This window comes from Carica papaya, chromosome 1 (genome assembly GCF_054855325.1).
Source record: "Carica papaya isolate Zhongbai chromosome 1, ASM5485532v1, whole genome shotgun sequence".
NCBI lineage: Eukaryota > Viridiplantae > Streptophyta > Magnoliopsida > Brassicales > Caricaceae > Carica > Carica papaya.
In genome coordinates, this window is record NC_142309.1 from 20,470,073 (window position 1) to 20,484,936 (window position 14,864).

Genomic DNA, 14,864 nt, shown 5'->3' on the forward strand with positions numbered 1-14,864 from the left:
GTTTTGACTGATTTCTTTTCTGGATCGTCGCGATAACTGACACGTGTCGTGGGAACTGTGAGTTTCTCTCTTCGATACGGACTTCACTTTGTAGTTCTGATTAATACGTGCTTGAGTTGGTTACAGTTTGTTTCCGTTTTATTTTTTATTTTTAATAAAATTATAAGTTTAAATTAAATTTTATTTTCTGCGTTTTTATTTGTTAAAATTAGTATTATTATTAATGTGTATATGTTATATAATTATTAAAAAATTTAAATTTTATTTTAATAATAAAAAATAAAGTACTTAATATTGTTAAATATTTTGTTTTTTCTACATAATAGAAATAAAATCAATTATTAACAAAAATTATTGTGTTAATTAATTATCAAACCCAATATTTTTGTAAAAGGATAGAGCAATATTCACGTAATATCCGGATTGAGATAATTAAATTTCATTACAAGACAATGATTTTAATGACATTTTAATTTAATTAAAAATAGATATAATTATAATAATAATAAATAATTATTATTATTCTAATAATAATATCGATACTGTAATGGTCCGGAAATTAAAAGAAAATGTATAATTTTATTCTAAGTGCGGAAGCGAAATAAAATAGATTATGATTAACATGCCTTACACAATAACCAAAACGAATTAAACATATGAAAAAATAAACTAATTAAAAGAAATATTATGAATAAATACTATAAAGAAAACTAATAAATTCTTAGGTTTCTACTCGCCGTCTTCCTGCAGAACGGATTCGGGAACCAAGTCCTCCTGATCTGAAATGGTTAAGTAAGAAATGAGCTACACTAACCTAGTAAAGACATCACATTATCTCACTGTCACAGAAGTAAAGGTTGGTAGAAAACAAAAACGACCAATTGAGCATAATCTATAACAAACTCATTTATCAATTATAAAAACCTTTACTGTCTACTTACCTCGGTGAGATTCATGAAAACAACTTATGAGAAACCATAACATCATAAACATCATAAGATCATGCACACTCTGTAACATAACACATATAATACTTTTGTATTTCAATCATCAGGCAATAAATTTCCTCTTTTATCAGTCAACTAGTATCCATTGGGATCCATAGGAGGTCTCTGCTACACGTGAACCAGTCACATTAATAACTTAGTTCCAGGGCCGTTCCCATACCCCAACCAGTATGGACACCAAAACCATAAACCTACCCCATCCGATATGGGCGCCAAAACACATAAAGTCTTCATACCCCGTCTGATATAAGAGACCACGTTCCCGGTAGGGTTCCTTATGGACTCGGTCAGTCCATCATCTCCTACGATATCTAGTTAGACTGTCGATATTATCCATTTATCAATTCACATACCTTTTTTCATTTTATCTTAATCTCAATTATCCAATCAAATATAAACACGTAAACCAGTAATGGACACCAAACAAGGCAACACAACATTAGGTTTACAATAATTCAAACCATAATAAATGAAACCGTGATTCATGCATATGAAACCATATAATAAACACATCAAGTACCATACTGCATTTAAAACTGCAAAATAAATCAAACAACAATTGACCGAAAAATACATCAGATTTGGGATCCATTAGCAACCTTAATTAATTATACGTATCTATTAATTCACAACATACCATTTTATCATTTATTAAGCTTTAATGCCGTAATAGGAAATAGGGTGAGAGATCCTTACTTATTTCGGAGTCTGAAATCGGGTTCTCACTGCACCTACGAGCAATCCCTAGATTTCCTAAATTTTTTCCTAGAAACTGAAACACACTTCTGGTACCTGCACATGTCCCCAAAAAACCCCAAATCAGACCCAGGGCCCTTTCAGTCAATTTTAAAATTCCAGCACGGCGGCGATCCGCGTCGGGTTGGCCGTTTCCAGCCGTTTTTGGCCGAATTCGGCCAAACTTGCATTGGTTCATGTGATAAAACACTCCTAGGGCCCTCGGTGGGCCAAAAAATTCCAGAAAAACTGAGACTTACCGGCGGCGAATCTCTCGGGTGCAGCGGCTCCTCCAACGCGAGTTGCGATTTGGTGTTTTGCTCTGGTCAACCTGTAGAGAAAAGGACGGTGGTCATAATGGTATAAAAATTACATCGAACGGAAACTGGGAATGGCCTCATTGGAGGCAAAAACTGAGAAAACTTACAGCGGCGCCGCTGGACTTTGGCAGTATTTTTCGGCCAATCGACCGGTGGTTTGGTTCTGATTTGGCCACAGGGAGGTTCAGCATCAAAAAACGAGCCAATGGGAGAAATTTTATCTCGTTTGGCGGCCAAAAAATCCTCCGGTGCGGCGGCGGGTGGCGGCGGCCGGTTCCTCCGGTGGCTGGGTCGTCTTCTCCGGCGAGGGTTCTGGCAGCTAGGGTTTAGGGTTGGGTGTGGATGCGATTATTTATAACCTTCATCTTTTAATTTGAGTCGTTCATCATGATTTAATCTGAGCCGTCCGATCACGATTAAATTGAAAATAAATCTAGACCGTCCATCGCGATGCGATCTGGGTTGTCTGTGCATGATCAAATCTTGGTCGTTCGCACGCGTGAGATCTGAGCCATCCATGTGCACTTTTGATCTGGGCCGTCCGTGCGCACGGGAACGGATCTGGGCCGTCCGATCGCGCGCACGCGGATCGCCCACGTGTCTCCGTCCCGCGTGGCTTCCCGCGTCAGTGTCCCTGCCACGCGGCATGTCCTGGTTGGCTGGGGCTGCTGACGTGGCACTATTTTTCTAAATTGCATTTTGACCTCCGATTTTTTATTTTCTTTTCAAAAACACCCTCATAATCCAAATTTTCACCATTTTTTTCCAAAATCAATTTTAATTAAATTTCAAAAATAATTTTACCCCATATTATTATTATTATTATTTCTATTAAATTAAATTAAATTAAAATATTATAAATTAATTATTAAAATAGAATAAAATTAAATAAAAATTCCAGTAAAATTAAAATAAAATAAAAGAAAAGTTTTGGGTGTTACAACTCTCCCCACCTTAAAGAAATTTTGGTCCCCCAAATTTGTCTCTTACTCTTGATCGAACAAATTGGGATACTGGGCTCTAAAGGCTGATTCTAGCTCCCAGGTAGCCTCCCTTGGCGAGTGGTTCTGCCACACTAACTTTACAAATGATATTTCCCTTTTGCGGAATATTATGCTCTTTCGATCCGTGATACCGACCGGTACTTCCTCATAAGATAAGTCATCTTGGAGTGAAAGCGGTTCATGAGCCAAGACATGAGAGGGGTCCGTGTTGTACTTACGTAGCATGGATACATTGAACACATTGTGGACCTTGGAGAGCTCTGGAGGCAGTGCTAGTCTGTAGGCGGCAGTACCAATCCCGTCTAAGACTTCATATGGTCCAATAAATTGGAGGTTCAGTTTTTTCCTCCTGCCGAACCTACTAATTCCTTTGAAAGGAGTAACCTTAAGGAACACCCGGTCGCCTTGTTCAAACACTAAATCTCTCTTCCGAGTATCCGCATAACTCTTCTGCCTGCTCTGAGCCATCTGAATGTTATTTCTGATTTTAACTATTTTAGACGTGGTCTCCTTCACCAACTCCGAGCCGAATAATTTTCTGTCGCTCACTTCTTCCCAACAAATCGGTGATCTGCATTGTAGCACCCGGAAAGGAAAAAAAAAAAAAAAAAAAAAAAAAGGGGGGGCCACGTCAGCAGCCACGTCAGCAGGCCCGGTCAACAGTCCCGGCCAACCGGGGCCTGCCACGTGGCAAGACCGCGTCACTCCGAAAGGAGCCACGTTGGCGATCCGCGTGGGTGCGATCCGACGGTCCAGATCAATCGCGCGATCGGACGGTCCAGATTCAATCAAAAACGAACGGCCCAGGTTAAAACGAAATGAACGGCTGTGATCAAAAGGCAAGGGGTTATAAATAGAACCCCCACACCAGACCACAAACCCTAGCCGCCCGCCGCTCGCCGGAGAAGACGAACCAGAGGCCGACCGCCGCCACCCGCCGCCGCACCGGGGAAATTTCCGACCGCCGATCGAGGTAAATTTCATACCCCCGACTCGTTTTTCTCCGCTGATTCCTCCTATGGCCAAATTGAGGCCGAAATCCCGGCCAAACGGCCGGAATACGCGGCCGAAACCCAGCGGCGCCGCCGCGCCCCTCTCGGTTTTTGCCTCCGACGAGGTCCTTCCCGGCCTCCGTTCGATGCAATTTTTATATCACCATGATCACCATTCTTTTCTCTACAGGTTGACCGAAGCCGAATCACCAAAGCACGAACCTCGCCGGAGAGCCGCCGTACCCGAGAGCGCCACCGCCGGTAAGCTCCGCTTTTCTGTGATTTTTGGGCCCCCGGGGGCCCTAGGGTTGTTTTCTGACAAGGACCAATGCGAGTGTGGCCGAATTCGGCCGAAAACGGCCGAAAACAGCCAACCCGAGGTGACTCGCCGCCGCCAGCGGCGGCGCCGTCGCCGGAGCACGGCGGAGCCGCCGTGCCGGAGTTGCGATTTGGTCCGAAAGGGGCCCTGGGCCTAATTTGGATTTTTTTTGGAACACGTGCAGGTACTGTTAGTGTGTTTCAGTTCCCCGGGAAAAATTCAGGGAAAATTAGGGATGGCCTGCAGGCGCACTGTGAATCGTATTCGGATCCCGAAAACAAGTAAGGACCCCTCACCCTATTTCCTATCACGGTATTAAAGTTCAAAATGATAAAACGGTATTTCTTGAATTAACGAATGTGTGAAATTGCTTAAGGTGGCTAATGGAGCCCGAGTCTAGTGTGATTGGTGATTTACTGTTATTTGGCCTGTTTTACAGCTTTAAATGCAAAATGAGGTTTGATGTGTTCATTTTACAGATTTGTGTGCATGTACTACGTTTTTATTAATTATGGGTTGAATGACTGAAAAACTGATACTGTATGTTGTCTGTTTGGTATGAATTACGATTTGCTTGTTTAAATGTGAATTGATGATGCTGATTGAGGAAAAGGAAAATGAAAGATTGTGTAGACTGATAATTGTATTGTGGGGGTCAGCCTGACTAGATATCCTGGGAGATGGTGGACGGACCAGGTCCGTAGGGAACCCTACCGGGATTGTGGTCTCACATGCCGGACGGGGTATGGAGATCTTATGGTTTTGGCGCCCATACCGGACGGGGTATGGGGACGGCCCGTTTCACCCTCATACCGGACGGGGTATTGAGGTTTATGGTTTTGGCGCCCATACCGGACGGGGTATGGGGACGGCCCGTTTCACCCTCATACCGGACGGGGTATTGAGGTTCATGGTTTTGGCGCCCATACCGGACGGGGTATGGGGACGGCCCTGGAAACTGATTATGAATGTTAAAGGTTAACGGGTAGCGGAACCCCTATGGACCCCCACGGATACTAGTAGGCTGGTAAATGAGAAAAAAAAGATATGTTGTACAATGATTGGATTACAAGAGGCGTGATAAGTGTTATGTTTTACAGCTTAGATTATTCAATGATTATGATAATGTTATTATTTTTCTCATATTGTTTTCATAAATTCCACCAAGGTAAGTGGATGGTAAAGGTTTTCATGTTAATAAACGAGTTTGTTGTAAATTATGCTCCATTGGTCTTTTTGTGTTTTTCTACCCACCTTTATCTCCGTGACGGTGAGATATCGTGATGTTCTTACTGGGCTAGTGTAGCTCACTCCTTAATTAACCATTTCAGATCAGGAAGACATGGTTCCCGAGCCCGTTCCGCAGGAGGACGACGAAGGGGATGCCTAGAGACTCTGTAGTCATACGCATAGTTTATTTTCGAGTTTTCTTTCTTAGTTAGTTTAACCTTTTATATTTTAAGTACGTTTTTGGTTTTTCGTGTAAGGGATGTTAACTGAAATTTTGATCTCGCTTCCGCATTCGATATATTTAAATACTCATTTCTTTTTAATATTTTCCGGGGTTGTTACATGCATGGGTGCCCATATAACGCCTCATACGGAGCCATGCCAATGCTCGCTTGGTAACTGTTGTTGTAGGAAAATTCTATCAGGGGTAGATGGTCGTCCCAATGGCCCCCAGAGTCAAGGACGCAAGGTCGAAGCATATCCTCAAGTGTACGGATTGTCCTTTCTGACTGTCCATCAGTCTAAGGATGGAAAGCAGTACTAAGAGACAGCTTTGTTCCCATGGCCTGCTGAAAGCTACTCCAAAACTGAGAAATGAACCTGGGGTCCCTCTCGGATACCATTGTCACTGGAACTCCATACAATCTGACTATTTCCCGGATATACATTCTTGTCAACTTGTCCAAGGGATCGGTCATCTTGATGACTAGGAAGTGGGAAGACTTGGTAAGCCGGTCAACAATTACCCAAATGGCATTATATCCTGAACATGCCTTGGGTAATCCCGTTACGAAATCTATGGCGATATATTCCCACTTCCACTCCGGGATCGGTAAGAGCTGAAGTAACCTGCCTGGGCATTGATGCTCTGCCTTGACCTGCTGACATACCAAACATTTAGATACAAAGTCAGCTATATCCCTCTTCATCCCATTCTACCAAAATCAGGGTTGTATGCTTTGGTACATTTTGGTGCTTCCGGGATACATGACAAACTTCGAGCTGTGGGATTCTGTCATGATGTCTCTCTTCAACTCACTGTCGTCTCGGACACACACCCTATCCTAAAACCGGAGTAACCTATCTGCAGAGATTCAGAATTCTGAGCTCACTCCTTGTTCTGCATCATTCTTGCGGGCTACCAGGGCGGAGTCGACTGACTAGGTTTCCCTTATTCTCTATATTAACTCGGGCTGGACGGTCAGACGGCCAAAACATGCGACTCTCTTCAGGTCCTGAAGCCGAACCTGTTGTGTGGCCCCAATTTGCTTACGTTCTGAAACTATTAAACGGGCTAAGATACTTGCACTTTTCCTACTGAGGGCATCTGCCACCACGATGTCCTTACTTGGATGATACAAGATATCACAGTCATAGTCCTTAAGGAGTTCTGTCGACATTCTCTGACGCATGTTGAAATCCTTTTGAGTGAATATGTGCTTCAGACTCTTATGATCGGTATAGATCTGGAAGGTCTCTCCGTATAAATAATGGCGACAGGTTTTCAAGGCGTGTATGATTGCGGCAAGTTTTAAGTCATGGGTGGGGTAATTCTTCTCATGATTCTTTAACTGTCTGGACCCATAGGCTATGACCTTCTCATGCCGCATCAGGACACAACTCAGGGCTAGATAAGAGGCATCACTATAAACTGTATATCCCCCCGATCCACTTAGTAAAGCCAGTACGGGTGGAGTGGTCAGCCGCTTCTTTAATTCTGAAAAACTTCTCTCACAATCATCATTCCACTCAAATTTGGCATTCTTCTTTGTGAGCCGGGTTAGGGGAGCCGCTAGACTAAAGACTCCTTTGACTAACCTGTGGTAATAACCTGTCATTCCCAGGAAGCTACGAATCTCCTTAACTGATGTCAATTTTTTCCAGCCAAGTATCGCTTCAACCTTTTCGGTATTCACTAATACTCCTTCATTCGATATGATGTGTCCTAGGAAGGTGGTCTGCTCAAGCCAGAATCCACACTTACTCAACTTTGCATATAATTTCTTCTTTCTGAGGACCTGCAAAACTTAGGCTAGATGGTGAGCATGCTCTTTTCTGCTTTTTGAGTATACCAAGATGTCATCGATGAACACAATAACAAATTGATCCAAGAATTCTCTAAAGACCTTATTCATCAGGTCCATAAAGATGGCCAGGGCATTGGTTAGCCCAAATGACATGACCAGGAACTCATAGTGTCCGTACCTGGTTCGAAAGGCCGTTTTGGGGATGTCTTCTGTTCTTTTTTTCACCTGATGGTAACCTGATCGCAGGTCTATTTTAGAGAAGACTTGCGCACCCTGCAGCTGATCGAAGAGGACATCAATTCTGGGAAGGGGATATTTGTTCTTAATTGTGACCTTATTCAATCCTCTGTAATCAATACACGGTCTCAACGTTCCATCTCCCTTTCTGGCAAAAGTGACTCCGGCACCCCAAGGAGACACACTGTGTCTAATAAAACTATTGTCTTACAATTTAGTGATCTGTTTCCTCAACTCTTCTATCTCAACGCGGCTCATGCGGTAAGGAGCAACTGAAATGGGCTGGGTGCCTGGTTGAAGGTCTATAGTGAACTCAACTTCCCTGTCCACTAGTAGTCCGGGTAGTTCGTCCAGAAACACATCTAGAAAGTCTCGGACTACCAGAATCTATTGGATACAAATTTTCTTCTTGGGCTTGCCTAGTTAGAGAAAATAGCAAGGTTAACATACTTGAAAATTAAGGAAACATGCCATCAAGGAATAAGTACCAAATGATTTTATTAATTTGTAAATGGCTCCTCATTAGGAGGATTAAATACAACATTCTTGTTAAAGCAATCTATGGTGACTTGATACGCCGCTAGCCAATCCATCCCTAAAAATACATCAAAATCCCCCATGTCTAACCTTATTAGGTCTGCACTCAATTTCCTATTTGCTATCTCCACGGCACAAGCCCTGTAGACAACTTCCCCTAATAGTGTTTCACCCCCAGCAGTAGACACAAACAAAATTGAATCAAGTTTATCAGGTGATACATTAAGTTTGGATTCAAAAACATGTGAAACAAATGAATGTGATGCACCAGTGTTAAATAAAACATGAGCAATATAGTCACAGATAGTGTATATACCCTGTACCACGTCCGGGTCGGCAGCGGCATCTTACTGTGTGAGGTTGTAAACTCTGCCCTGAAAAGGAGGTATTCCTTGGTTCTGGTTCCTCGGACACTCTTTCGCATAGTGCTGGGCACTACCACATATGCGACAGGTGTTGTTGAGGCGATAGCATGGTCGATCCCCGTGATCCCTGCCACAGTGCTGACAGATCTTGTCATGTGTTGCCCTTGGAGCTTGAGGGAGGACCTGGATCGCCGGTCTGGGCCTCCTATTTTGTTGGACAGGCGCAGTAGGTGCTGGTCTGTAGGGTGGAGCTGAGGGTCTGTGACTCCCTGCTGACTGGGAAAGGGTGTTAAAACTCCTCTCCACGATCTGCGCCTTTGCTAGAACGGCTGAATATGTCTTGAGCTCTAGTACTAATAAGTGCCGCTTGATCTTTGGGCGGAGGCCCTACTGGAACCTCCTGGCCTTTTTGCCCTCATCCATCAATGTCTCAGGGGAGTATCGGCCTAGCTCTAGGAATTTACGAGTATATTCTGACACTGTCATGTTTCCCTGGACCAGCTGAACAAACTCGGTCTCCTTTAAATGTCGGATGTGCTCGGGGAGGTACTCCGCATGAATGGCTGCTAAGAACTGCTCCCAAGTGACTGGCATAGGCAGAGTGGTCTGCTTAAGCTCCCACCAATGATCTGCTTCCCCCACCAGCATGTAGGAAGCAAGAGTAACCCTCTGCTCAGAAACCACTCATAAGGTCTTGAAAGCCTTATCTGTCTCCGCCAACCAGTACTGAGCATCTTCGAAAGAGGACTCCCCTGCAAAAGTGGAAGGGTTTAGTCTCCTGTACCTCTCTACGTAGCCCGGGTCAATCAGGGAAGGAGCTAGGTCCCGTGGAAGAGGGACTGGGCCGGGCTGAGGATAGACTAGGGGGGCCCTGTGGTGGCACTTGCTGATATAGTGGGGGAACCTGATCATACTGTGGCGGTGCCGGGCAATACTGTGGCTGAGGCATCGAATTATACTGCGACAGTGGTGTCGGGTGGTACTGTGGAGGAGTAAGCTCTTGCCGGGGTGGCTCGGGATCTGCTCGCTGCAGCGGTGGCTCAAACTGTGGTAGTGGGGGAGGGTCGGGTAATTCCCTTCTCTCATCTCGACCTTGTTGAGTAGCAATGATCTTTTTGAGCATCTCAAATATTCTGTCAACATCTTCCCGAAGCGAATCATCCCGGGCTCCTCAGTTTAGTGTGGGTCTCCTTCTTCTCATCTCTCTGCACTTGTATTTCACAAGGAAGGGTTGAGTAATAATTCTCAGTTTGGTATTCCTCTAAGTATTATTGTATAAGGGACGGGTCCGAGGAACGTGGCTCTGATATCAACTGTAACGGCCCCGAAAATTAAAAAGAAATGTATAAATTTATTTTAAATGCGGAAGCGAAATAAAATAGATTATGATTAACATCTCTTACACAATAACAAAAAAAAAATTAAACATATGAAAGAATAAACTAACTAAAGGAAATACTATGAATGAACACTATAAGGAAAACTAATAAATTCTTAGGCTTCTACTCGCCGTCTTCCTGTAGAACGGGCTCGGGAACCAAGTCCTCCTGATCTGAAATGGTTAAGTAAGGAATGAGCTACACTAGTCCAGTAAAGACATCACATTATCTCATTGTCACAGAAGTAAAGATTGGTAGAAAAGAAAAACGACCAATTGAACATAATTTATAACAAACTGATTTATCAATAATAAAAATATTTACTGTCCACTTACCTCGGTGAGATTCATGAAAACAACTTATGAGAAACCATAACATCATAAACATCATAAGATCATGCACACTCTGTAACATAACACATATCATACTTTTGTATTTCAATCATCAGACAATAAATTTCCTCTTTTATCAGTTTACTAGTATCTATAGGGATCTATAGGAGGTCCCCGCTACACGTGAACCAGTCACATTAATAACTTAGTTTCAGGGCCGTTCCCATACCCCGTCCGGTATGGGCGCCAAAACCATAAACATACCTCATCCGGTATGGGCGCCAAAACACATAAAGTCTCCATACCCCGTCTGATATAAGAGACCACATTCCCGGTAGGGTTCCTTATGGACCCAGTCTGTCCACCATCTCCCAGGATATCTAGTCAGGTTGTCGACATTATCCATTTATCAATTCACATACCTGTTTTCATTTTATCTTAATCTCAATTATCCAATCAAATATAAACACGTAAACCAGTAATGGACACCAAACAAGGCAACACAACATCGAATTTATAATAATTCAAACCATAATAAATGAAACCATGCGCATGGGAACGGATCTGGGCCGTCCGATCGTGCGCACGCGGAGCGCCCACCTGTCTCCGTCCCCCGTGGCTTCTCGCGTCAGCGTCCCTGCAACACAGCATGTCCTGGTTGGCCGGGACTGCTGACCGGGTTGCTGACGTGGCACTATTTTTTTAAATTACGTTTTGACCCCCGATTTTCGATTTTCTTTTCAAAAACACTCGCCAGAATCCAAATTTTCACCCATTTTTCCCAAAATCAATTTCAATTAAATTTCAAAAATAATTTTACCCCATTTTATTATTATTTTTATTTTTATTTTTATTAAATTAAATTAAATTAAAATCTTATAAATTAATTATTAAAATATAATATAATTAAACAAAAATTGCAATAAAATTAAAATAAAATAAAAAAAAAAACTTTGGGTGTTACAGATACTATCTGAATACAATTAAAATTTAGATAGAAATGTAAAGAATTAACTAAGAAAACTCATTTGGAATTCTTTTGAAATAAATTTCAGAAATCAGTATTAGTCTATAATTTAAAATGGGGCTTGTTTGAAAATAATCTGGAAAACTAGGGCCACACCATAAATTGAGGGGAACAGGCCATGTGGGAAGGCCACATCAGCAGCACGACGAATCAGAATACACCGCGTGGCAGCTGTGTCAACAGGCTTCTCCACGCGAGAAGTCACGCTGGCGATCTGCGTGCCTAAAGAATTGAATGACTTTGATTTGTTCACGTCAGCACGAACGGCCCTATCGAGATCCCGCCCAAATTCGAACGAACGATCTTGATCAACCACGTAATTGATCCAACGGTCGCGCGATCAACGGCTCAACTCCGCAGGGCTAATCGATTGGATGGCCCAACTCACGAATTGGAGAAAAATTCAGATTTCCCTTAACTGGCCTTGATCGAATGGCTTCCATCGCACCACGTCAGCCCGATCGTACATCCAAGACCAGATGAAGAGAGGTATTTAAACCTCTCTTCAGTCGACCCCCAAACCCTAGTTGACATAGGTAACAAGAGAGGAAGCAGCAGAGGAGATCGAAGAGAGTGCAGACGACAAAGCGACGACAGCGGCGCCGTGTTGAAGACCCAACCAACGCCGGTAAGATCAATTTTTTCCTATTTTCTCCGTAAAATACTTTCCTCTTCACATTTTGAGTTGATTTTGACATAGCCGAGGGAGAGAAACACCTAGAAAAAAGAACTAGACAATGGAGCTCGGTTGTACCGTCGTGCCGAAACCCCAAATCGACCCCGATGAGTTTTCGTTGCTCCTTTTCACCACCTTTTACATATTTCCACACCATTTTAATACATACTTCCTAATTCCACCAAAAAAAAAACCAAAGAAATCTAATAGTTGGGAGCCACCGTGAACCGTAGTTAAGAGACGGTGTTCTGGTCTCCGACCTAGTGTAAGAATCCCTCAACCATTTCCCTGTTATGGTTAAATCAAAGCTTAATCGACAATAAATGGTGATTCTAAACAATTTTGTGATTTCTTGGTGATTAAATACATATTGCCGATTGAGTTAATTAATCGATTTTGTTTATATTCGCCACTAGTTTTATTTATATATTTTTTGTTTTTATTTTTATTCTTATTTTATTTTATTTACTTATTTTTACTTTATTTTATTTTCATCTTCCTTTGTTTATTTATTTATTTTGTAATTTTCTATTTATTTTCAATTGGTCTAATCAGTTTCTATTCTTATTTCGTTATATTCATCTGGAACCAATGTATTCATCACGCATCTTGAATCGTTATATTTTATTTTATTCCGTTTTGCTTCATGTTATTTTTGTTATGGTTTTTTTATTCTGCTCATTATTATATTCTACTTTATTTAATTTCACTTTAATTTATTCGTTTCATTTTATTATTAATGTTATTGCAACGTATGAAGTTTTTATTCTATTATGTCATTTTATTCTACTTCTATTTACGATTTTATTCCTCAACGGATTTCGAAACATGGATTTTGTATTTTTGTATTATTTGAGGCATGGGTCTTAAAGTGTTATTAGTGGCTTGATAACAATGAAAAATATGCATGCATAAAATGATGTCGTTGAATAAACGGGTTTACTGGATATCATGAAAAAGAATGTACGAACTTTGTACATATGGTGAACCCTATCGTTGACGTATCATCAGCCGCACAGGGCTGAGAAGTCGCATACCGGACGGGGTTGAGAGTTAATTAATTTTGCTCATACTGGAGGAGGTATTGAGATTGTCTTTAATTTATGATACTCATTATCGGACGGAGTATGAGGACGACCGATGATTTACAAACGAAGTATTTATGTATCCACGCATAGTGAGGATCCCTATTGGTCCACAACGATACCGGAAATTGATATAGGAAGTAACCCGATTTCGGAAAAAATAATATAAAACCTAACATTATATGTTTATTGTAATTAAATCGTCATTCTGATTTTATCAACATTATATGTTTATTGTAATTAAATCGTCATTCTGATTTTATCTTAGTGTACTGCGTTTGGAAGACTATTAGTAAGGGAAGGAAATAATAACGTTTTCAGTAAAAACAAATAAATGATGAATTAGCATTCGGATTTCATTAAAAATATGCTCCGTCAGGTCGTTTTATGTTTTGTACAATACTTTAATTTCTGTGATAGTGATAATATTTTGATATTTTTATTGAGTTAGTATATTTACCCATTTTTTAATTAATCATTTCATATGAAGACAATAAAGATCCGAATCCCGAAGAGTAAAGGAATATTTAGGAGATCATTCATTTTCGTTCCATTAGACTTAGATTATTAAAGTTAATTATCATTTTGTAGTAATTTTTTTATTTTAAGTTATAAGACATTTGAATAGATCGCTCTACATATTTGTAAGTTGACGTGTAAGAAATGTAATTTTTAAATCTTAACTCTTTAGCACTGTGAGAGTTTTAATATTACTATATTATTACAATTTATACTAAATACTCAAAATTCTCAATATTGGTTTTGGACTTTTACAATTTAAATTTGAATAACAAATTTTTTTTATATTTTTTGTTAATTTTTGTATATTAATTAATTATTTTATATTTAAAAATTTAAATATCATTTAACATATAAAAGTTAATTATAATTATAATAACGTAAGAGTTCACCACAATAGGCTAATAATAACAAGTTGTTAGATTAGAGTAATTAAATTATGATAAGTTTAAGTGAACTTATTATATATTTTTTTTTAGAAAAAAAATAATATTATTTTGCGGTTTTAATTAAAAATAAATATAATATATTAAAAGAATTAAGATAATGTGTTTTTATTATTAAAAAGGTAAATAAATTGTTTAAAAATAATAAATAAAAAGGAGGAAGTGGGAAAATGGGAAGTAGGGATTTGACTAATATTTTTTGCGGCAAAATCCAGATTGTGGTCAGTTCTGACTTGTATTGCTACTAATACACAAGACAGTGGCAGTGAAATAATATTATTAAAATTAATAAACAAATACAAACATCCAGATAATTTTTTATTTTTTGTCTCATCTAAAGTTTAAGAATAAATAACAGTTATTTTTCTTTAATTCAATTTAATTGTTTTTTTTAAAAAAATTTTATTATTTTCTAATAATTTATAAATTATAATTTATTTATTTTTATCCTAAGTATTTATGTGTCATATATATCTCTTGTCAAGATATATCTAGATGATTGCCCATAGAAAAATAACTACAGATTTATATGGTCTAGACTTAGCTTAGTTTTTTAGAGGAACATTTAAAGCTCAGCCTAAAATTAAGTCCACCGCCGTCTACATACTTCTAAGAATCAAGCCCATT